General features: G+C 36.3%; 3 protein-coding genes across 6 annotated transcripts in view; 2 read left to right on the top strand and 1 right to left on the bottom strand.

Annotated features, from left to right (window-relative positions):
- LOC120425575 (protein yippee-like) overlaps positions 1–24,126 on the top strand; it is a 176,922-nt gene that overhangs the window by 69,653 nt on the left and 83,143 nt on the right. For 2 of the 3 annotated variants that reach the window (XM_052708517.1, XM_052708519.1), the window contains exon 1: positions 6,787–6,926. The exons of the other annotated variant lie outside the window; for it this stretch is intronic. The gene's annotated coding sequence lies outside the window, so the exon portion shown is untranslated. Of the gene's footprint in view, positions 1–6,786; positions 6,927–24,126 lie in introns of those variants that run through there. 3 annotated transcript variants of the gene reach the window in all.
- The window catches only part of LOC120419593 (ras-related protein Rab-23), a 102,807-nt gene that overhangs the window by 69,653 nt on the left and 9,028 nt on the right, over positions 1–24,126 (top strand). Inside the window, exon 1 of one of the 2 annotated variants that reach the window (XM_039582335.2) lies at positions 6,787–6,926. The exons of the other annotated variant lie outside the window; for it this stretch is intronic. The gene's annotated coding sequence lies outside the window, so the exon portion shown is untranslated. Of the gene's footprint in view, positions 1–6,786; positions 6,927–24,126 lie in introns of those variants that run through there. 2 annotated transcript variants of the gene reach the window in all.
- LOC120419606 (ADP-ribosylation factor-binding protein GGA1) overlaps positions 1–24,126 on the bottom strand; it is a 205,480-nt gene that overhangs the window by 177,435 nt on the left and 3,919 nt on the right. The window lies entirely within an intron of this gene.

The raw sequence follows: 24,126 nt of genomic DNA, 5'->3' as shown, positions 1-24,126 counted from the left end.
CACACTGATTCGTTGTACCTAGAGCTGGCGCATCGGCAAACAATCTGAATTTTCCGGAATCAACGGTTTTCCCTCAAAAAGCATCAAATTTTCCTTAGCATGCTATGAAAGCTTGATGAACACCGCGACGCCATATGTCAGACAGCTACCACGTGGGTGAGAAACGGCTGGAATATTTAATTGCAAACCTTTTTTAACTAGAAAATGATCACTTCGAGTAATCCTGATATTATTTAGTCGAATTAAGAATCTTTGCATGGCTAATTTGTATTTTTTTTTGCAAATGACGGCTGTCTGGCATATGGCGTCGCGGTGTTCATCAAGCTTTCATATCATGCTAAGGAAAATTTGATGCTTTTTGAGTAAGGCGTCCAAATTTCCCGGGTTTTGAATTTCCCGGGAAACGGGAAAAATATTGTTGGAATCCCGGGAATTCCCGGGATCCCGGGTAATTTATGAAACAGTTATAAAATCTATGTTTTTATTATATTTGTTGTGTTTTTCAAGCTTCAGCTTCAGCTCACACGGCGTGTTTTCTGGGCAACCTTAAGGAGAAAAAATAGTCATCGCTACTTTCAAAAGTGTCTTATAGGAAATTTCCTCAGCTTTCCAATGCTTCCAAGAGCGAAATGTTTCATCGGGAAATTTCTGAGATATTTCTATTTTAAGTTATTTGTTTTAAAATCCTTAATCATTTATTGGAAACTTTTAAATAACAGTCCAGAAAACGTGTCAAATGATGTGTTTCATATATCATTTACTCATCAAAATGTGCAAAATAAGACAAGAAACAACTTTGTAGAAAGTTGCAAACCGCTAAACATTTTGAAAATGAAGTTTTAACCGAATTTTTGAATAAGTGGGATTTATTCAGAAATTAAAATCATAAAACCGCATTAAAATATTATTTTCACAAGAACAAATAGATAATTACATAATTGTTGTGTACAAATATCACCGATCTGCTCTGATTCAGCTTGGAATTAGCTGCTACAACCGAATTTTTACAGGTTTGAGGTTGATAGGGAATTATTAGATTTTTATGAATAAATATCATATTTCTTTAAGGCCGATGCAAATATTTAAAAAAGTTTTTGTCCCTCGGCCCTGGCCGAGGTCAAGGGGGGGGGGCAAAAAAAAAAAAAAAAATTAAAAAATTTAAATAACAAGCCATAGTCTTCACTTTTAAATGAAAAAAGTGTTTTAAAATGCATTTTACACTAGTTCAGTTGTTTTGCAATCATAAGTTTTCAAAAAATCTAAGATCTGACAAAAACAAAAATTGTATCGAAAAAAAGATTTTGCATCGAAAATTTTCATAAAATCTTAAGATTTTTTAATAAACCCAAATATGCTAAAAATGATTTTAAACGCAGAAGAATGTATTTTAATTTGATTTCAGCTGGTTGCACTTGAATTTTCATTGAAATTATAAAGTTTATTGTAAAAATATTGTTTTTGCCCCTTGATTATTCGGGCCAATTTTGAAGGGGGGGGAGGGGGGGGGGGGGGTGACAAAAACTTTTAAAAATATTTGTACCAGCCTAATCAAACATTAACCAGTTGCATAGATACAAAACATGTTAAATACTCGAAATTAAACTACAAACTACCGTTGTTAGCTTTAGGAGAAATACTTTTCATTAGTAGGAAATGATTGTTTTAGTTTTTTGTATTAAATGATCAAGGATTTACCAATATTTTAAAAGTTTATTAGACTCTCATCTTCAATCTCATCTTCTTGATTTTTGTTCAAATAGTTTTGAAAGAAAGTTTCTGTTTGATTTTGATTGTTAAAATAATATTTAAAAATAAAAAGTTTGCGACGGTGTTTTTAGCATTCTGAATTGGAAGACTCGAGTTTTATTGCTACTTTGGAGTGCATTTTCAACAGAAAACATTTTATAAAATTTTATTTTTATTTTATACTTATGAAAATATGTAAATTGTAATGTAATTCATGTAAAAAAATATTTTTACACTGTTTGATGATTTTAATTTCTGAATAAATCCCACTTATCCAAAAATTCGGTTAAAACATAATAGAGATATCTCAGAAATTTCCCGATGACACATTTCGCTCTTAGAAGCATTGGAAAGCTGAGAAAATTTCCTATAAGACACATTTGAAAGTAGCGATGACTATTTTTTCCTGAAAATTTTGTTCTAGAAAACACGCCGTGCTCAATATTATTGATTGGTGATAATAGGTGATAATCTACTCTTCAATCTAAACAAGGACGACAAGTTTTAAATTGTTAAAGGGAATTAAAATAAGTTTTTTTGTTTTTTGATGTGATTTGGATTTGAAATGACTTCAAAGTGATTCAAATTAAATAAACTTATATAAATATAATTCTTTTTTATATGACATGATCAGAAAAGCTAATCTAATCTAATCGAACAGAAGCGCAGCCAGTCCGAAGAAAGCATCCTGGAAGAACTTGCGGTTAGTTTACGCCCCACGTCCTTTCTTGCCAATATTAATAATTGCAGTACATCCGAGTTACCCCCGAAAATGCATAGCAAAAATTAAAGCGGCCAGGCCTACTGCGTTGCATTAACCGCAGAGACAGATTCTGTGAACGGATCACATTTCACAGAATAATCAGGAGAGGAAGGATGCGTGGACATACCGTACCAAACGCTCCGAATCAGTTAGTTGTGGTGTGTAAGTGTAAATTGGTAAATTATTATATTTTTATGGGGGAAGGGGAAATGGGAAAATGTGGGTTGGAAAATCGGGATTGGGAACGGAAAAGTAGGAAAGGGGAGACCGGCCCGTAGCTTAATGGCTAAAGCTCCTGGCTCATAAGCGGAAGGTTCAGGGTTCGATTCCCGACCGGTCTACTTGAAATTTTTCGACTGTAACTGAACTTTGAATATGAACAAAAAACGCATAGAATCAGGTGGGATTCGAACTCACTCCTGTGGATTGGAAGTCGGATGCTCTAGCCATTCGGGCATCAAGAAATTAATACTCCTTGAGTGAATTAATCCGTAGTGGTGAAGTATTGTCACAAGGTCATTTACTATATAATACAACAATCCCTTCCCCAACGATTCCCTACACACCCACCACACACCATTACAATCTATAAATAACTCGAACCGGTTGGTACGGTATGACCCCGGCTTCTTCTTCTTCCACTGATGGTTCTATGAAATGTGGGATCCGTTCATAGAATCTGTCTCATGCGGTTGATGCAACGCAGTAGGCCGGGCCGCTTTAATGAGTGTAATATACTTCGGGGGTTCTCGAAAGTACTGCAAACATTAATAAAGACAAGAGGGAACTTGCGGCTTAATCTAACCATAAGTTCTTCCCGGATGCTTTCTTCGGACTGGCTGCGCTTGTGTTCGATTAGATTAGATTAGATTAGGAAAAGTAGTAAAGGGGAGGAGGGTTTATTTAATTTATAATATAATAATATAGGGGAATATAATAAAATAATGATGGAAAGCTCTCACCAAGAAACAGCAAATCTTCAAAAACACAGCAAGGTGGTGTCTCGATAGTCTGACCCCAGGATCTTGACAGGACTTAGGCCGGTCGGATGAAGTGGAAGCGTTCCTTTAGCACCGAATATGGCAACTCCCAACAATTAAAAAAAGTGAACATTTGAATTAACAAATCTAGAGATTTTTTCAAGGTCCTATAAACTGTTGTGTTTCACATGTTTTAGGGGAACAGCATCTAATTCCAGCGTGCCTCTAAAGATGCCATATCAGCAATTTGGCATTCAATTACAGCCCATTTAAAAAGTCTTCGAATGAAATCGAGTAAAAATAGCTAAATAGGAAGTGAGCAAACAGGTTTCTATCGAAAGTTTTGTAAAATAAGTTGTTTAAATCGTGAAAATCAGCAAGTTGGATGGTGATGGGAGAGAGAGCTTAACCTGCCAAACATACGAGAATACCTTCCAAACGATTCTAAAAAAACTAAGATCTGGCAACCCTGTCTCAATTTATGACCACTTAAGTTAAATTTCGAGCATTCGCCGGGACCGTGGTGTAGGGGTAAGCGTGGTTGCCTCTCACCCAGTCGGACTGGGTTCCCGGTGGGAAATTTTGAGACGAGATTTGTCTGATCACGCCTTCCGTCGGACATGGAAGTACAGGTTGGCCCCGGTCTAACCTAGAGGTTAGGCCGTTAGCTCAGTCCAGGTGTAGGAGTCGTCTCCTTGGGTCCTGCCTCGGTGGAGTCGCTGGTAGGCAGTTGAACTAACAATCCAAAGGTGTCAGGTTTGCAATTGCCTCAACAATCAAGCCTTCGGACACCTAGTTTCGAGTAGGAATCCCGCAATCGAGAACGCCAAGGCAATGCTGTAGAGCGAATAATTTGATTTTTTTAAAAGTTAAATTTACATTTTTAAATCCGGATCTGATTTTTCTTAATGAAAACTATTTCATAGTCCATCATCCAACCTATTGTTGGATAGCTATTCGATAGACCTTCTAAACGAGTCTAAAATATTGAAAATCTGGTAACCCTGTCTCTAGTTATAACAAATTGAGTAATATTTAGGTATTTTTATTATTTTTACCTTTTTACAAAAGAAAGGATTGCTTTAAAAAAAACGCTTTTCTCAAAAATCTTAAAAAAAATCGTGCAAGGCGGGGAATCGTTTCAGGAAAAAATCCTATTACTTATTTGAAGGTTTTTATGCGCTCTTTCGATTGAATTTCGGCTCGAAACCCGGAACTCAAAGCCTGATTTTTGAGAGCACTTTTTCTGAAATACTTGTGAGATGTCTGTATCCGCTCTTAAAAATGTGTGTCTTCCATTATTGGAAAACCACACGTAAAACCCACAATTTTTATATTTCAGATATGTAGCCGTGGGGTCGGAGACGAACATTTTATTTTTCGATTCACAATTTTCGACCAATAAATGTGGTCAAAGCCATTTTAAGAGGTTTTTTTTTACAATTTTACAGATAACACTATCAAATTAAAAGAATTCAGTTCCAAACAAAAAACCATTCGAAAACATGCGCCATAAATTGCTTGGGCCTACAATTTGAAGCATTTCCAAAATGTATTTCCAGAGATATAGCCATATTAGTGGTTTTCGTCTTATTTATACCCTATTTTTTCCTATTAAAATTTTGGTTTTATACAGAATCATATACTAAACATCAAATTCGAAGTCCCGGCATGTCCTCGCTCGAAAGATCGACAAGTCGTCAAGTCATCAAAGTTTCATCATTTTGTAAGAAAAGCTCTATTTTACCTCTGGTGATATTAAATCGGTTTTTTTCATGTAGTTAAGATAAAGAATATTTCTTTTATGTAATCAATGTTAAGTTAGGAGTGAGGATGGCATCCACATAGGTTAGTTTTAAATCCAAGTCGTCAAAGCAGAATATTTTTAATTTCCATTCACATTTTGGAGCATCGCGTTTCAATTCACAAACACCATTCATCGCTCTTATACCGTTATGGTATTGGTTGAAGCATCCAACTGCATGCTACATACCAACCAACCAACCCAAAACATAGCCATAGTGCTATGCTCCACCACTGTATTCCTCTACACCGTGTGTGGGGGGAAGCCCTTTCGTCCATCTCTCTTGGTATTGGTACAACTGCTCACGAACCACCGTTCGTTCGCGAGTCTGTATTCGTTAAGCGCTCAACACCACCATTCAGGCTGCGCTCGTAGCAACACCGTCAGCAACCTTCAATGTGTTGATTTATTTTGGTTTTTGTTTGTTTATTTCTCACTCGTGCGCGGGCTCACTCCTTCACCCACATCGCGACCGACCCCCAGGTCGGAAATAGTTGCGACCAGCACCACCACCACCAACACCTTGGACGAACTCTTTATTCTAGTTTTTCGCGTTTCACGTCTGGGTCTGTCGGTCGGTTCTTCAGCAACACTGTTGTTGTTGTTGCTGCTGTTGTCTTCGCGCTGGCGAAGAAGGGAACGAATTCTGGAGGTCGACGCCAGGTGAATTCGGTGTGGTGAGTTGAGGCGCAAGTGGTGAATCTTAAGACCTGCTGCAAAGAAGAGGTCGTTGGAGACCCCCGAAGAGTTGGTCGTCGTTTCACGTGTACAGGCGCAGGCGAAGAGAAAGGCAGCTGATGAACACGACGACGAACGGTGTAGAGGAAAGGCTCGGCGCTTTGTGTTGCTGGAAAGTTGCGAGAGAGAGACGTGTTGAAGTTGTCCAGACGGCGGAGCTGAAGTCAGTCGCAGTTTGGAGTTGGAACGGTCGAGATCGCTAGTTGTGTTGTTGCACGCAGTAGGCGCTGTTCAGAGTCAGAGTTTGTCGTCGTCGTCGTCGTCTTCGTTAGTTTGCTGTGTATCCGAAGTGGCTTGTGCAACAACCTGTCAGCCGTTGAGCAGTAGGCGGTTTCTGGAGCGCTGGGCAAAGCTTCCGATGCTCGTGGTGAACAGCTAGCGAAAGATTTTCCTTGGGTTTATTGTTTCGGTTGAGTTTTCCGTGATAATTGGCAGTTTTTGGTTCTTTTGTTACAAGAGAAAGGTGACGTGCGCTGAAGAAAAGTGCAAAGTGCATCGCAGTGAACGGACTTCAAGGTCCCAAGGTGGTGTACAAGAGGTGCAAACGCAAGCAAGAAGAAAGAGTTCAAACGTGGAAGTTTTCTTCAGTTTCCGAAATTGATACACATTCTTCATTCACAAGTTTTCTCATTTCTCGAAGACGTGAAGAAGCTTGAGTGCGTGAGTTCGTTTTATGTTCATTCGTTGCTGGAAGAAGCGCAGAGGAGAACCGTTCAAGCACCGTTTCATCGAACAAACAAGCCCGTGGAGAACCCCGCGAAGCGGAAACGACCTGAAGCCAACGTGTTCCAGCAAAGGCAGTAATTTAGTGCCGTTTCTTCGTGCGTTTTCGTCGTCAAATCTTCAAAAGTTGCAGAACCGAAAGTTGCTGTAACGTCACTCGAACACCTGCAAGGTAACTACCGCCATTGTTCTTTACCCAACCCAATTCTAACACTCACACCTTGTACAGTATCTCACGTTGTTTTTGGCTTTAAGGGGAAAGGTAAGCTCTTGCCCTCTCCCCTTAAGATTTGGCATGCTATGGAATGCGGCGGCGTTGGATATCTCCTTCCTCTTACTTTTTTACCACCCCCCAAACTATTAATTCCTCTCTCTTTTCTGCGGTCGGTTTTGCTCTACTATTTCTTCCTCAATTAAAACTGCCTGCGGCTATAAATCTTCAAATCGCGTCCTCTTTTAAGCGGGCGCTCATGTGAATACAGATAGGTATATTTATAAACACTACAAAACTACACACCAGTACAGTCATCCCACATATTCGGAACACCCACAAATTCGGAACATTTTTATGATAATTTGTCAATAGCATGCCAAAAGTGGCTTTTCTGTCGACCCTACTGTTTTTAGAACCTTCATTTGGACATTATCTTACTTTTCACTAGTAAAAGTAATACTTTTTGAACAAAAAACTTCATTCCAAGACTATTTTGTCCAGAGCAGGCAAACACTGTCTTCAAATGGCCTGTTTCATAATTGTGGGATGTTATTGTGCCTCCCACAATTGTGGAACACCTGAATTTAACTGATATTTTCACAAAAAAAGTTATCAAACCATGTATAAAACATCACAAAGCTTGAGTTTCATTGGTTTCAGTGTGTGAAGTCATTATTTGGTAATAAATATGTACTCCTGGAGAGATCCAAAGTTTGTTTACATTCGTAAGAAAAAAGTGTTCCGAATTTGTGGATTTCAAGGGTCAAAGTAATTCTTCAAAAACTTCATATAAAAGTTAAAATTTGCAGATGTTCGATACAGCATTCAAAAGATCGCAAGAAAAGCTTTCAAATGAAGGTTTAAGCGAATCATTAAGTTCAATTATCGATTTGCTATGATTTTTTGAACATTGACCGATCTGGAAACCGTTCCGAATATGTGGGATGACTGTACTAGAAAACATTTCGAAACGAGGAAAACTCCAATCGAAACGATCCGCTAATAAGTGTAAATGTCGAAGATTCCACCCGGTTTCCGTTACGAAACTATACACCACGATCTACGCGCGCCGTCGTCTCACAACACTATCTAGTTGGAGATGGTTCTATTTTTGGGATCCGCGATCCGCGAGACTTAAAGTTTTCCGGGTTGAGAGTGGTCATTTCGAAATGGGGGTTTGGCCCAGTTTTTGTGCGGATCAAGAACTTACTCGGTTGATTTTGTCGGATGGAGGTGGAATTGAATCGTTCGTGGATTTTTTTGGATCATTTAAATTAATATACTAAGAAATATCATCACCTATAATTTATGGAACTTCGTCAGTTGAAAATTGAGGGCATATTTATATTATTATTGAAGGCTCAATTTGAACAACCATCATTCCAATTTCTAAAATCTAATGATTATAAAAAATACATATTTTGGAAGTTTAACATTTAGTAAATACAAACATTGAGATTTGTTTTTATAAAAAAAAATCATTGTACAGTCCAGACTCGATTATCCGAAGTCTCGATTATCCGAAGTTTCGATTATCTGAGTTTTGATTATCCGAAGTTTCGATTATCCGAAGTTCGATTATCCGAAGGTTTGTATGGGACTTCGGATAATCGAATCACGAACAATAAATATTTTTTTTCGTATTTTTTCATTTCATAAAATTTTTGTTCTACGATCCAATTTTAGTCAAATTTGAGTTGTTGATTGCCTTTAAAACCGCCATTTTGGCCGTCATCTTGGATTAAAAAATTCTAAATAATTTTAGTGTAGTTTAGGGGTTATACCTATGCTCAACAATCACAAATTAGACAATGAAATTTTTTTTTTGTGATTCGATTATCCGAAGTGAAATTTTTCCGAGGCCTTCGGATAAGCGAGTCTGGACTGAATACCTAATTTTTAAAGTCCCAATCATAACTTACAACTTTTCCAAAGTCACCAAATCAATCACAACATCCCTACTCAAGGTTCAAATTTTCGAATATTCACGTGCTGAATTTTTCAAACTAAGCTGCTGAATTGCATGGCGACTTGTAGCGAAAAACCATAAAAATTTTCAGTCAGTTTTTGATCAACATCATGTAATAAAAAATTGGAGCAATCGAAAACTTGAACTTGGCAATCATATCAAAAACATTTCTTTAAATTGATTTCGGTTTTTCTCATGTTAAAAAAGGGTAATTTTTAGCAACTTTTGCTCTGCGCAAAATTTTACATTTCTTCTCCTGTTTTATTTTTTAGTATTTATATTTTGTTCGTTTGTGTATTTGGAATATTCTACCAGCTATGATTAGATTCGCCTTTTTATTTTTTTGCTTGTTTTTCACAGTTTCTATTATAGAATTATACCAATATCATTTAAATTGAAGAAAATGCGTAGATCGTAGATTAAAAAGAGTGTGGAAGAAATTAAATGACAAACATATTTTTTCTGGAGCACAATTGTGGGACAATTCTCGGATGGCCCCTCACAAACCAAACAGTGCCACACAGTTTCTAGCTGTCAAAATGCTTTTTCGTCCTTTTCAAATGTTGCTCCAGATTTCAGCATTGCCTTTGTTTAAAAAAATAATAAATCGTTTATGAACAAATTCAATTTGCTTTTATTCAATTTTCACCAAATTTGTATATTTCAGCGCAAATTTTGTTCAATCATTTTGTTTTCTAAATGCATGCCAATATTTTTATAAATTAAACGTATGGATATTTTTCTAAAAATTTCAGGTTTCATTCAGTTATTTTCAAGAATATCATATTAGGTTTCATTAAATTATTAATTTCATAAAAAAAACGGAATCGACGTAGCACCTTATAATGTGGCCCTCTTAAACCTTGCGGTTTCGTCTACGGATCCACAGGCGTGTATCGTTCTTTTTGCGACAAGACTCCGCCTCCCGGGTCTGCTAAGTGTGAAGGTATGGGCACGGGGAGAGGGCACCGAATACCTATATTTATACTTAGCATTTTTGCGTCCGCCTCGGGATTCGAACCGGCGACCTCTGGATTGTGAGTCCAGTGCGCGGTCCGATTGATCCACACAGGCAGATTGATTTCATATGTAAACTTTTGGTAAAAGCGATTCATTTGCTTTTGGTGCTACAACGGTGTTTTGAATATTTTATTTTAATTTTTTTCACTTTTTTAATCCATCCATTTTCTGTTTCGGGACAAACGATAAAAAATCTCGTTAATTTTTAATTTAATTCAATGAACTATCTGCATTTTAGGTTGAAGATTAAAATTTCTCATCAGTAATCAGTAATCTGAATTTCACAAGCACATTAAATATTGAAATTCACGTTATTGCTGAAAAATTATCTACGAAATCGGCCGATTTCTATTTTTTGTATATTTTGATTTGGCTCAAACATTGTGGGGGCCTTCCCTATGACCAAAGAAGCTATTTTGTGTCGTTGGTTTACCCATACAAGTCTCCATACAATTTTGGCAGCTGCCCATACAAAAATGGTACGTAAATATTCGAAAATCTGTTACTTTTAAGTGAATTTACTGATCAATTTAGAGTCTTCAGCAAAGTTGTAGGTATTGTTATGGACTATTGAGAAAAAATAGGTACACGGAATGAAAAACTTGCCGATTTTTTAATTAACTTTTTTGTTACAAAAACTCAATTTCCCAAAATACGTATTTTTTTTATTTTCGAGATTTTTTGGTATGTTTTAGGGTACCAAAATCCGCAACGCCCTTTTGAAATGTTTGTCTCGATTCAAAATTTTTAAAAATATTGTTTTTCACGAATGTTTCATGTTTTAACATTGAAAATCAGACCATTAGTTGCTGAGATATCGACATTAGAAAATTGTTGGTTGTTTGCGTGAGACTTAGAAAATTTCAATTTTCCTGAGATTCAATCTTCAGTTATTTTTAGACAATTTTATAGCAAATTTTCTGTACTTTTCGAAATAAATATTTTCAGAAATGGTCAGCGAAATATTTGCAGTTTTTCGTTTTTAAAAATAGTGACCATGTATTTTTTATAAACGAAAAACTGCAAATATTTCGCTAAAATCAAATTTTTTGTGGCTATATCTTGAAAATGGAGACCTCTATCAAAAAATCTGAAAAGTACTTTTCGATTGCAAATTCAATGTTGCCTAAAAAAATGAGGTCAACAACTTTTTGTTTAAAATTTCGATTTTTTTTCCAAAAATCACATTTTTTCAAAAATTTATAATTTGGCGGCAGATTTTTTGACCATAATTCTATATAGCTCAAAAGTTGTGGGTTTTGGTACCCTAAAACATATCAAAAAATCTAGGAATGAAAAAATATGTATTTTGGGAAATTGAACTAATAAAAAAATCGGCTTATTTTTTATTCTGTGTACCTATTTTTTATATTTACGTTCGTTCTAGAAAATTGCACAGTTCCCTATACGTGACCACGTCGAGGCCCAGTGTTAACATTGCAGCAACTTTGACAGTTTGCCTGACATGTGCACACGGTCAAGGGCCGCGTCCGACTTCGTACGAAAGGCAAAACAGCTGACGACTATGGGATTGAGGTCTAGTTGAGCTTTATCTGGGTTGTCTGATGTTTTTTGAAACTTGGGCATTTCCTTCAATTCTTCAGGTCAAGGTTTTTTTTCGACAGAATTGGTTAAGTTAATTGCACGAAGCAATACGACAATCCGTTCTAACCGTTCAGCTTGACCTGCCACGACATTGTCGTCATCCAACGCTAGTGGAACCTCCCACCAAACTTACTTTGGCTTCGATGGTTGGTGGGCTCGCTTCCGTTTGGCTTCGCGTTCCGACACCCCGTGGTTCACCCACGCGTAACCACAACGTGCCTAATTGCTGGCTGGTTCTGCGCCACAACACTGACGACGAAACAATCCCGCCCACAGCCCACGCATTCAGACCCAAAACACCCACGGCTCTGACGCCAGGTCGATTCTTTAGGAGAGAGAACAGCTGGTGGACGCGGGGGGGTCCGGAGACAGACGACGTAGTGACGTGAATGGTGAATCGATAAATTACGCAGTACGCAGCCAACTCGCTGAAGTTGAGCAGCTCCACTTTTAGTGCTCCAATCACACGGGTGACCTTTTAGGGAGCCACCAAGTCTCGAGATCCAACAACCAAACCAGCCGCAGACGCAGATGAAGGATGACCTTTCCCGCGGACAGTCGGCGTTGAGGCAGTGGTATTGGTGGTTATGACGGTCATCTTCAGCGCAAAAGGGGGGCTGGAGTTGTGGAGATGTGTGTGATTTCATTTCATGAAAATGACTGTAAAACCAGGCCTGAGTTCTTCTCCTTGGAGAGGCCTATCAACGACTCGCCATCAAGCCCCCCAAAAGCAGAACCGGAGAAACCGTTGCACAACCCCCCATCGTCGGCGCCATCGTCGTTTACCTTGCTGAATGTCAAAGTTTAGTCAATAACAGCTGATTGCGCGCCCTGATGCCCTGAGCCTTTGTCTGGCCGCTGCTCTCGAGAGTCGGTGCCGGTTACGACGACGATGACTGCCTTCATAGTCGTCATCGCGTCCCCAGAAGTCGCCGGTTGGCGGTCGCCACAAACACACAGCGGGACATGTTTTATTGCGACTTGATGTATTTTTTTCATAATCGCTGGCCAGGGTACCTTTTAACGAGAGATTTTGCGACGGCGAAGCCGTCACGGTTCCGTGACGAAGCCCGGCTTGTTTTGTTTTTATTTCACACTCAATAACCATGCCTTAAACTCCTTTTTTTCTTTTGATTTTTTGTTTGCTCAACACTTGAGTGAATATTTGTGGAGAACCGGCGAGCTTTCGCGGCTTGCTCTTAAACGCATCCACTCCTTTGAGAGTGCCCACTTTCGAATCGCCAAGTTGACGCGGCAACGTTTACCCAAAGTTGAGCCACTTCAAGCTAGGTGTTGAGACCTTGGTTGGGGTTTCAACTTCGTATGTTGATTTGACGCCCACTTAAGGGAGACTTCGGCCCTGATTTACTATGGCTTTGTTGGAACGAAATGGACTGATTTGGGTATGCCTATTTGCGTCGTAGACTGGATGTGTAGAACTTGTGTTGGCTTAGAGTTGATCTTAGTCTTGAGCAACCACGATGGTTTAAGTTTTCCATTTATAGCAGTGCTTTTCAATCTTTTTAGTTGCATTTCCTCCATGGCCTATTTGCAACAAATTGATATATAATTTTGAAAAGTATCAAAAATTCCCACGAAAAAAAATCAATCAAAATTTATTTTTGGATGTCAAATTGAATTTGGAATCAAAAAGTACTTTCGTGATTTTTTTTTGAAAAAATGCAGCCTATTCGAGTTTAAATCATTGTAAGAAAAAAATTCTTTTAAGAATTTTTAAAACAGTAATCATCGTTCGGTGTTTGAAAGTAAAAGTGTGAAATTTTCTCATTTTTCAATAAAAATATTTTTGAGATTTAAAAAATATGTGGGGCTCGATTTGAAAAAAAAAATTAAAATTTATAAAAGAATAAGTTTGGAAAATGAAATGATTTTTATTCAGCTTTTAAAACATGTTTAGCAGAGATAGACAAGGATGGAAACTATTCAAAAATAAACGAAACATACAGAGAACCGGGGTGACATTAATAGGGCTTCAATTTATTTTTAGATTTTTTTCAACTGGTAAGGGTTTTCTCAAGATTATTATATTAGAAACATGTACTGAGGTAGGTTTATAGTTTTTAATAAAATAAAACAGTGTTTATATTTAGTTGACTTAGATTAAAAGTTTTTTTTAACCCTATATTTATAAATTATAGGTAAAATTGCTTAAGAGTCAGAATTTTGCCTGAAATTTGTTTGAAACTAGTTTTGTTTATAAAATGATCAATGTACACAGAAAAAAAATCATGGTAATAATACATCTAGGAAGGGTAACATCTTTTATGTCAGAAAAAATGTGTAATTTTACCACTATTCTGGTGTAAGGTCACTTTTTTAGTCTGAATTGTGGTAAAATTACATCATAATTATTTGCTGTGTATATTACATTTTAATCCGAATTCGAAGCATGAATCAAATGTTTTCACATTTTATATGGAATTTGTTCAACTGAAAACGCCTGTAAATTTGGAGATTTTCCTCAATTATGTTTTAGAAGCACATAGAGCGTCCAATTTCCCGGGGTTACAAATTTCCCGGGAAACGAGAAATTTTCAGCTAATTTCCCGGGAAATCCTGGGAATTCCCGGGAAATTTTAAATTAAGTGAAAGTTGTTATGATCCTGGTTTTAATTAATATTATGCAACAAAATTGTATAGGACATCAATAGCAATGGTTTAAATAAGTGTGAAGATCAATTAACAGCTTGACTGCATGTAAAAATCACTCAACTACAAGAAAATGTATTTTGGTATTTTTTGATGAGAAATTTTTAACTTGCCTCGGTGACCAGTTTATTGAAATGGGAAAAAACATGCAGAACTTAGGTTTTTCATGACAAATATTGGTTTCAGCTTTTGAACAAATGGTAAAGCTTTTTAGTGTTGGTTTTAGTCTAAACAACCCAATGTTTTCAAATATTTGAAGCAAGCTTTGAATATATTTTTGCATTTTTTGAGAACAAACAATAGAAAGTAATTTTTCAATGATTTTTTTTTGTATTATTATGCAACATGATTTAAATTATACGATAAATCAAAATCATTCCACAAAAAATCTTCTATTTTTTCTATTTTTTCACATTTAACCCTCTAACATTTGTAGTTGCACCAGTGCTCCATAATTCTTATACTTCAAATTGTAATTTCTGTAGTACTAGGTATTCAACCAATTGAATTAATTCTTTTTGCACAAAAACGTAAATAAAATCTCAATTTTAATTTGGAGGTAAGAGGTCAATATGATTTTGATGAAATAACATCAATCTGTTAAAAGCTTACCTTATTGTAATAATTTAATACTCATTAAGCAAGATCTATTCCCAGTTGCTTCAAAAATTAATATCATCGGAAATAATTCTGATATCATAATTTCTGACAATCAAATTGATTATATATAAACCAAGCAATACATTTAATTGAACAAAATCATGTTGAGTTTGCTCATTTATTATTTTTTCAGAGCAACTTCAAAAAATAGTTCCAAAAATTTAAGAAAATGTATACTTCCGCTTGAATTTCGGGAATTTCCGGGAAACGGGAAATATTTTTTTCTGAAAATCCCGGGAATTCCCGGGACGAGAAATTGGAAGCTCTAGAAGCACATAATATATTTTTTTTTTTAAACTTTTTTTCCTTCTCCTTGTTGATGATTTTCGTTCTACTCAACTAGTGGGGCAAGACAAACAACCCGTTGGGGCAAGAAGATCAATGCATGAAACAACATGTCAATTTGCAAAAAAATTAACTGTTATCACTTAGATATATCATATTAGAATGTATTTGAAACGTTTCTTTCAATTTTAGATTAAATAATAATATTTTACTAATAATTTGATCGTTTTTACGAAAAAAATATTACTTAGGGGTCGTGCATAAACCACGTGGCCTCCTTAGGGGGGGGAGGGGGTCCAAAATCCGACCGAAAAAACCATGAAAAGCCATGGGGGGGAGGGGGGGGGGGTCGACGGCTGACCACGTGGCCTTTTAAAAAAAAATCTTTTCTATAAAAACCAACAATAAAATACGCGCATTAAGTTTACTTATATGCATACATTTTTTGTTACACTTTAAAATCATACAACTGTTGTGTTTAGAATTATTGCTTATATTTCAATGTCACAATATTTTCCAATTCAATATTTAATTATGTATATCAGCAGATTCATATCAATACTTTGAGCCTGATATTGAATGAACACTTTTTAATACTCATGTAATTCCTTCTTACAAAAGTTTAAAAGCTGTTTAAAAATAAAGTGACAGTATCCAAAGTTAATATACCCTACACCCATAGTTAGTGAACGAAGGGATAGTCCTCACGAAAAGAAACGTGAGGAAAGTGCTATTTTGAGAGAGTATAGTCCTCTCGCGTGTTCGTTCATTGGAACAGTTCATCCAATTGAGTGGCTTATATGGACAAATGACCGCCACTTAGTCACCGAACCATGGTGGCCCATACGGCAAAGGCACGGTTCAATATGCCAAAGGTCTTGAGTTCGAATCTCGGTACCAGTACTTTTTTTTTTTGATAGATGAACTTTTTATGAAGATGAACCCATGAGTAAAGTACTCTCGGTAATTTCGGGATTTATCCTCTCCGTCCGCACACAGTACCATTTTACTACCGAATCGTGCTCTTTATCCTCTCGTATGCCGATGCCCAGTTCTGGGTGTAAAAATACATACCAAAATGCAAACAAAATTTCTTTTTTATGTTAATGGTATCTTGTAGCTAAAAATGTGCTTGCAAATTTGCATTGAAAGTAGATATAGAAATATATTTTCAAAATCTTAGATCTTAGCTACGGTGATTATTGGTCCTATAAGTAATCGAAGAATCTTTATCGAAAGATTTCCTTTTGACACTTAAAACAAACTCAAGTTATCTTTTCTCTCCTCTCTCATGCAAGATTTTTTTAATAAAAAGAAACTCAAAAACCAAATTTCAGGATTTTCGCGCGAAATTTCAGTTTCACTACTACATTTGCAAGAGAAACGTCTAACATTAAAAAATACCCAGTCACGGAAAAACGAACGATACATACTTTAAGATTCACCAAAAAATTGGATGAATATTTTGGTCTAAAAGGTATTCCTTATTCCATGGGTTACACAATTCGGATTGTTATATTACATAACATTTCATAAAATACACGTAGTACTGTCCTTTCCTTTAACCCTCCACAACCCAACCCCGCCTTTAGACGGGATTCGATTTAAAAAATCGCCAAAAATCAATTTTTAACCAACCCAGACTATGCCTCTACGCATTTTTGTTAAAATTTAAATGAAAATGGTGCTATTTTGTAGCAGAAAATGTGAAAAACAAGCAAAAAATGAAAAAGTAAAAACATGAAAAAATTAGATAGGCAAAATGTAATGATAGAAGGTGGTAGAATAGGCCAAATACTACCAAAAACATACATAAACTAAACAAGATAAATGCAAACTAAAATACTTAAAATTAAACAAGAAAAACATAAAACAAGAGAAGTAAAGTTTTTTGTAGAACAAAAGTTGCTCAACTGCAGCGGTTGTCCCCTTGAGCTGTGATACTAGATTAAGTAATGCCTCCTTTCCTTTAACTATCCCACATCTATTAGCTATTTCGAAGGTTATTTTTGCATTTTTTTCCTTCTCTGTCTTATTCGTTCTCCTTAGTACCAGTAAACTCTCTCCCCATTTTGAACAAATCAGCTGTTGAAAGGTAGTCCATATCTCAGCTCAGGATAACAACTGCACCAATGTAATTGTTAAAGCATTACCTAATAAAATGAAATGAAATGAAAAGTTGCTCAAATGACCTCCTGAACACGGGAAAAATAAAAAATTTCGAAAAAAAAATTTGGGTATAAGAGGGTTAAGCTGAGAAAATTTCCTATAGCTTCAACTTCATACCTCAAATAAAACCACTCAAATATATAGACACATTAAAATAATTTGAGTTTAAAAGAGTCACTTAATTTTCAAATGCCGATATTAATATGTGAAAGAAAATTTCAAAACAATGCCGTTAAAGATCAACATAAATAAAACTCCTTAGAAAGATGGAACGGTATTTTCAACTCGCTGGTTCTCGGGCATAACTCAACCAACCGGGACATTTTTTTTTGAGTGAATTATAAGGATGTTTAGATGATCTTAAAACTTTGCATAGCTCGATTTGATCAAATCTGTAATTTTTGCGATCAAAAATGTCGTTCCAACTTTTGTTTGCTCTTGTAAAAAAATCGCCCGAAATTCCGCGGAGGTTATTTATTTTGCTGATTTTTAGTTTCACATTTTGTCACTAAAACAGGTTTTTGATTTTTTTTAATTTTGTCAACTTTTCAGAAATTTCCAGGGCAAAAAATCTTTGTTTGAGTTATGAATTTTTAAATCAAAACTGATTTAAAAAAATCGAAATATTTATCGCAAAAAAAATTTAAGTTTATTTTTCGATGTAAAATCGAATTTGCAATCAAAAAGTACAGTGAAATTTTCATAAAGTGCACCGTTTTCAAGTTATAGCAATTTTTAGGTACCTACCTTTTTTAAAAATAGTTGCAGAAATAAATTACACAACTCGACTTTTTTTGGAAACACTGAATCATTGGAATCAATCATGCTTAATTTAAAAGAAAAGTAGCTTTAGATTGGATTTTTATGAATGTTAGGAATAAAATTAATATTAACATAAATATAAGCTTTCATAATTAGATAATTTCCTTAAAATAATATAAAAATATTTTTTCCTGAAACAAAACTTTTCTTTTATTTAATAATTTTAAAAATGAAGATATTTAAAAGCGCATTTTTATTCAATCATGAATGCTGATTATATAACAAAGTAGCTTTAATTCTTAAAGCATATTTATTCTAGATGCAATTAATTGCACTGCAATTTCATAATTTTGAATACATATGATTTACTTAGTTTCTTGTTTTGTTGAGAGTTTTTTTTTTACTTTCTGTACCATTTCACTAAATTGTTATTCTGTTATTATTTACCTTAAACTATGTTATTTAATACTTTTTGCACACTTTTAAGTGAATTTCTGTTTTTTTATATTATTAAATTAGTTTTAGTGGTTTTATAGCACATACACAAATTAAAATGTTTTCTTTTTGACCCAATGTCACCCCCTCTAAGGGGTGAGATTGGGTAAATTTTAAAACGATTTGCATTTATGAACGATGTGATTATACTTAACTTCTGGGAAAATGTTGGTAAATCATTTAGGAACATTTCTCAACATTGTTTATTTCGATATAATTTGAAATGTTTTAATTGTGTTTAAATAACAACAGTAATATCGTTTTTTGACCCAAAGCACTGACAGCATATAATTTGTGGATAAACATTTTTGAAATCTAAACTAATTTTGTTTTTTTTTGTAGATGTTTCGCCTGGGAGGAAAAAGCCACGTGGTCATATAGGGGGGGGGGGGGGTTGGCGTGAAACCACGAAAAACCATGAGGGGGGAGGGGGGGGGCAAAAATTCTCCAAAAAAAGACCACGTGGTTTATGCACGACCCCTATTAGGGGAACTATACCCTTTTTCAGCCTATTTCTATTATCGGCCTATCAGCACTTTGTTCATGAATTACGGCTTTTAAAAAGTGTTTTTGACTGTTCCAAAGTTATAAATAGCTCGAATTAAAGTGAGCAAGCAACTCTCCATTGTTGAAATATCTGTAAATGTTGATTTAATAGCGGAAAACGGCAAAGTGATGAGAATTGGTCGAACGGCTTAGAGTGATTAAAATGGGTATATTTCCCCTAGATGATAAATAATAAAATTTCATAATATCACTATATTTTGTATGGACAATTTTTTTTAGCAATTGTTCCTCAGTTTTTAAGTACTTTTATGTAATTATTTCCCAATAAAATATGTTGTTTCAGGAATTCGTGATTTTTCCATACTAAAAACCCATATGGTACACTTGCCCCATCTGGACAAGATTTTTTAAAAGCTCTCTACAAAAATAACCAAAAGTTAAATCATACTTTATAATAGGTACAAGTCATTGGTAGGGCCTCGTGGCCTCGTGGCGCGGTGGTAAGCGGCTTCGGCTGCCGATCCCTAAGTTGCTATGGGGCGCGGGTTCGATTCCCGCCTTATCCTCCTGGCCTTCTATCGGATGGGGAAGTAAAACGTCGGTCCATTTGCGTAAAAGAGGTTTTGGGTGACTCACCACACATAACCTTCGGACGCCTAGAAATGAGCAGAAAGTTGCAACAGAGCCCACAAAAGACCCGGGGGTCGTTAAAGTGGATTGCTTTGCTTTTTAAGTCATTGGTAGGGGCACTACTGATCTAGGAAAAATAGCATTTTGATAAAATGAGCCGAATCCTAAGCCTTATTTTGTACCTAAGCCTTATTTTGTACTTTCCAAATATTATAAGAAAACGGGTTTTGAAAAAAACTTCATTCAATCTTATGCCCAGTGCCGTTTACGTCATTTTGGCGGTTATGTGGTAGTAGAATCAGTTAATTGCATTGCTAGCAACAATTCCTCATACTGGAAATAATCAAAATTGTAAAAAATACTGCCGTACGAGCGATTGTTCCTCTTGCCCCACCTTTCCCTACTTTAAGAAGATTAAATTATAGTTAACTAACTTTTTAAACTCTTCAAAACATTATGAAAAGTTCTTCTTGACCATACCATCCCTTACGTGTTTTTGAAATCTCAAGCCTATCAAATTCATCCCGTTTTACGGTAACTTGAAATCGGGGACTTTTTTTTTCGAAAATTCGCACAAGAACCTTTTAAATCAGAATTAAATTTGATTTTTGATTTTTTTTATAAAATTCCTTTTCTAGGGGGGAATTTTCCAACGGCTGAGACACACTGATCTTTTATTTTTGTAAAATTGTGAAATAATCATAATTAAATAGCTGGGTTCTGAATAGTGGTTAGCAAAACGGCCTTAATTTTGAACTGTCGAAGTGGAACCAATTTACTGTTTGCCAAAAGTAGAGAGTATTGTTATAGATCATTAAAAATTGGTTTGTTTGTTTTTTTGCAGCAATGAAAAAATTGTGGCGTTGAGGACCTGGAGTTGAAGTCAAGAAATGTTAATGAAGTTAAAAGCGAGATCGTAATTTTTTATGTTATGAATGGAAGTTGCTTATGGAGTCGATGCGGTTGTATCCATCCAGAAGCTGTAATAATAGTTTGATTCTGTTTGAAAACCTACTGGTTTATTTTTGTGTAAATTGTCTTTTTTATTTGAATTTTATGAAATGTCATAAATTGAATTGATAATGGATAAAATTAAAAATAAATTCTGGCACGTAAGCATTTTGACATCTAGCTACTTTGCAATATCTCAGGCAACATACTGTTATTTTTCTAAACCTTCTGCAAAAAAAACTAATTTTGATCGCTTATCATTCAATAAAATATTGAGCAACCCAAGCTTTTCGATTTTTCACGATCCTACGTTTTGTACCGTTTTGAAAGTGTTAGTCGTGATTTCGGAATTTTAAAAGCAGATAAAATTTCACATATATTTTAATTTTTGTAAATTTAAAATCGGGTCATTAGTTTTCAAAATATCCAAGAATTAAATTTGCACTTTTAAACCCAAAAATTGTTTTATTTTTCGAACGCCTAATAGAGGAAATTCTCGTATGTTTGGTTGGTTAAGCACTCGCTCCTTACTCCATCCAATTTGCTGATTTTCACTATTTAAACAACTATAATTTTGCAAAACTTTTGATAGAAACTTGCTTGCTCACTTTTTAATGAGTTATTTATCACTAGATTTCAGTTGAAAACGCTTTTAATTAGATTTAATTGAATGCCAAAGTTCTGACCTGCCAACATTAGAGGCACGCTGGAATTAGATGCTGTTCCCCTAGTAGTTTATGCAACAAGTTGCAAAAAGGGATTTTTTCAGCACGAGTCGTACATTTATCCAACGAGGTTCACCGAATTGGATAAATATGTCGCCCCTTTAAAATTGGTCTGAAAAATCAGGGGGCAAAAACATTTTTCCAAAAAACTGAGAGCAATATAAAATGCATTATTCTGTATTGATAAACATATTTAGTATGTTTGGGCTTGTGTAAAAATGTTTGAGTTGTTATGAATTTTTATGTGATTTAACGAATTTTTTTTTTAATATTATGACTTTATTTTTATAATCATAAAATAAAATAACACTGCAAGATTTTTTTTGTTGAAGTTAACTTCTGACTCCAACTCAACAAAACATGTCTGTCATCAAAATCTTACCGAAAAGAATGAATAGACACCCTGGGTAAAAGATTAAAAATTCACACCAACGCTGAAGGTTTGCTCTCTGCGCCACGAGCAACGGTTTTCACTTTTTACTTGGCTTTTGTTTCAGATTTTTGTTTTGTTCTGCTGGGAGGTGGGTTTGTGTGAAATAACAATTGTTCTAGTTCGCTCAGTTTCAATGCCAAATTGCGAGAGGGTTTTTTTTCATTTCGTGGAAGAGATGATCGTTTTTAACCATTCTGTTAAGCTGTAAATTTTAAGGGTGGCCGGTTTCGGCTGCCAGTTTCTTTGCTTTTTGTTTCGAAATATATCAGTATAAAGTACGATACACGATCATCATCATGTAAAGTATTTCTAGTTTCATATGAAATTTTTTGTTTAAAGATAAACTCATTTGCCTTCAATACAAACTTTTAAGGGTAAAAAATTCTATAACTTTAATCAACCAGAATGATAACCAACAAGCACAACAAAGTCATCACACTTGTTTTCCCCCAAACTGATCGCTCAGCTGTATTTCCCAAAATATTGCTCCTCCTATCCAATTTAGATCATCGTACATGTCAGCCGGTCATTACAATCCATAATCAAGCCGGGGCACACACGCGAACACTGGGACTTTCCCACAAAACGCTCATCACACAGTGAGAGTGATTCACGTGGAAATACTCGACCGGACCGTTCCGCATGGTCCTGTGACCATTGCCCTTACACCACACCTCCGCAATTTCCGTTCTTTCTTTCGGAAATTGTGCTGACTCTGTGCCCAGCCAAAACACAAGGCTTGATGACGTTGTGCTATCTTGGCACATGATGTTGTTTAGTGGTGTTTTAGTAGCTTATTAGACGACTCTGGCTCCGACTTTTGAAGAAATGTTTAAATCTCTTCAGTCCTGGTAACCCGTGTGACTAACTTGCACAACGGCGACGATCTGTAAACCCGAGCTCGATTCACAGCGGTTCAACGGTGTCATTATTTGAAATTTATTTATTCATTTTCGTGCTGCTTTGCGTGTGTACTGGCTCTGCTTTCAAAGTCAAGTTCAGCAGAACGCTTCAAGGCACGAGAATCGGCGAGAGTATTGACACGTAGACCTCTGGAGCGCGTCGCCGTGCTGGCCACGGTCGGAAGGATTCCTTTGTGAGGACGGCACTCCAGTGAGAGAGCAGGTCTCTAAAAATATCACGTGCTGGAAATTGTCCCACCTCGAAGAAGACATCACCGGTTGAAAGATGACTTGGAGTCGCGCTCGCATTGTTTCAAAAAAGGTCAACAGAGCTGGGGTAGGTTTAAGCCACTTTCAAACGTGACTCGAGGGAATTGTTGTTGTCACAAAACAGTTAGCTGAACCTCCCCGAACTCGAGCTGGCGGAGGAAATTAATTGCCGTCATTTGGGTTGGAGAAAGTGCGCCTCAATTTGTGGAGGGAACACGCCAACCGAGCGTTATAAATTTTACAGCAGCGGGTTATGCAATCCCGGGTGTTTTCACTTTAAGTTTGTGAGATAAGCTCGACGACTGTTCCATCAATCAGGGATTTTATCACCGCGCTCGATACAGCGCTGGAACATGATTTACAACAGAACTGTAAACAACGCCATCCATTATCTCTTGATGAGTTGTTAGAAAAATTAGGAACAGAAAGAGAAATGTACAAAATGACAAATTGAAACGCATTACTTTGCATATTTTAGCTTATTTTTACCGTACCTAAATTAAATGTTAAATTTTCTGTTTCTTTTCTGTCTTCTGAACACGATTCTTTGCCTCAACATTTTCAAATCACTGCATCCCCAGCCGACGAAACATTCAATCTCCGTAAAAACCATTTCCTCTCTTCCAACCCATTTGCAAATCAATCGAACCACCACGAATCGCAATTGAATCGAATTAACAAACTATCACATTCCGCCAGCATCCGAGATCCTCCACAGTTCGTCACGGTCGCACATCGGAAAGCGATTCCGTTCCACCGTGGCAAACCCCCAGCTCTCTCACGATGGGTGGCCTCACCGCAGATAGAAGAGGGGGGAGGGGGAGTCCAGATTTGATTTCCCGCCCAGCAGCAGCTCCAGCTGATGCCAATTTCCTTCCGACGTCGACGTCGTGACGTGCTCGATCATCTTCACTTCTCCGAAGAAGGTTTGATTTGTTGCGCACAAATTTCGCCACCACCGCAACGAAACAATCGATCTGCGGGGCTGGTTCCTTCCTTGCCGGTGCTATTTCTGTAGGGGAGAAGGACCTATTACTGTCAATTTTTCTGTTTTGGTCTCAACGAGGTACTTTAGCGTTGAAATTCGATATCTGATTTGACCACA

Source organism: Culex pipiens, chromosome 2 (genome assembly GCF_016801865.2).
Source record: "Culex pipiens pallens isolate TS chromosome 2, TS_CPP_V2, whole genome shotgun sequence".
Taxonomy (NCBI): domain Eukaryota; kingdom Metazoa; phylum Arthropoda; class Insecta; order Diptera; family Culicidae; genus Culex; species Culex pipiens.
The sequence above is the reverse complement of the archived record's forward strand: the minus strand, read 5'-3'. Positions and strand labels throughout refer to the sequence as shown.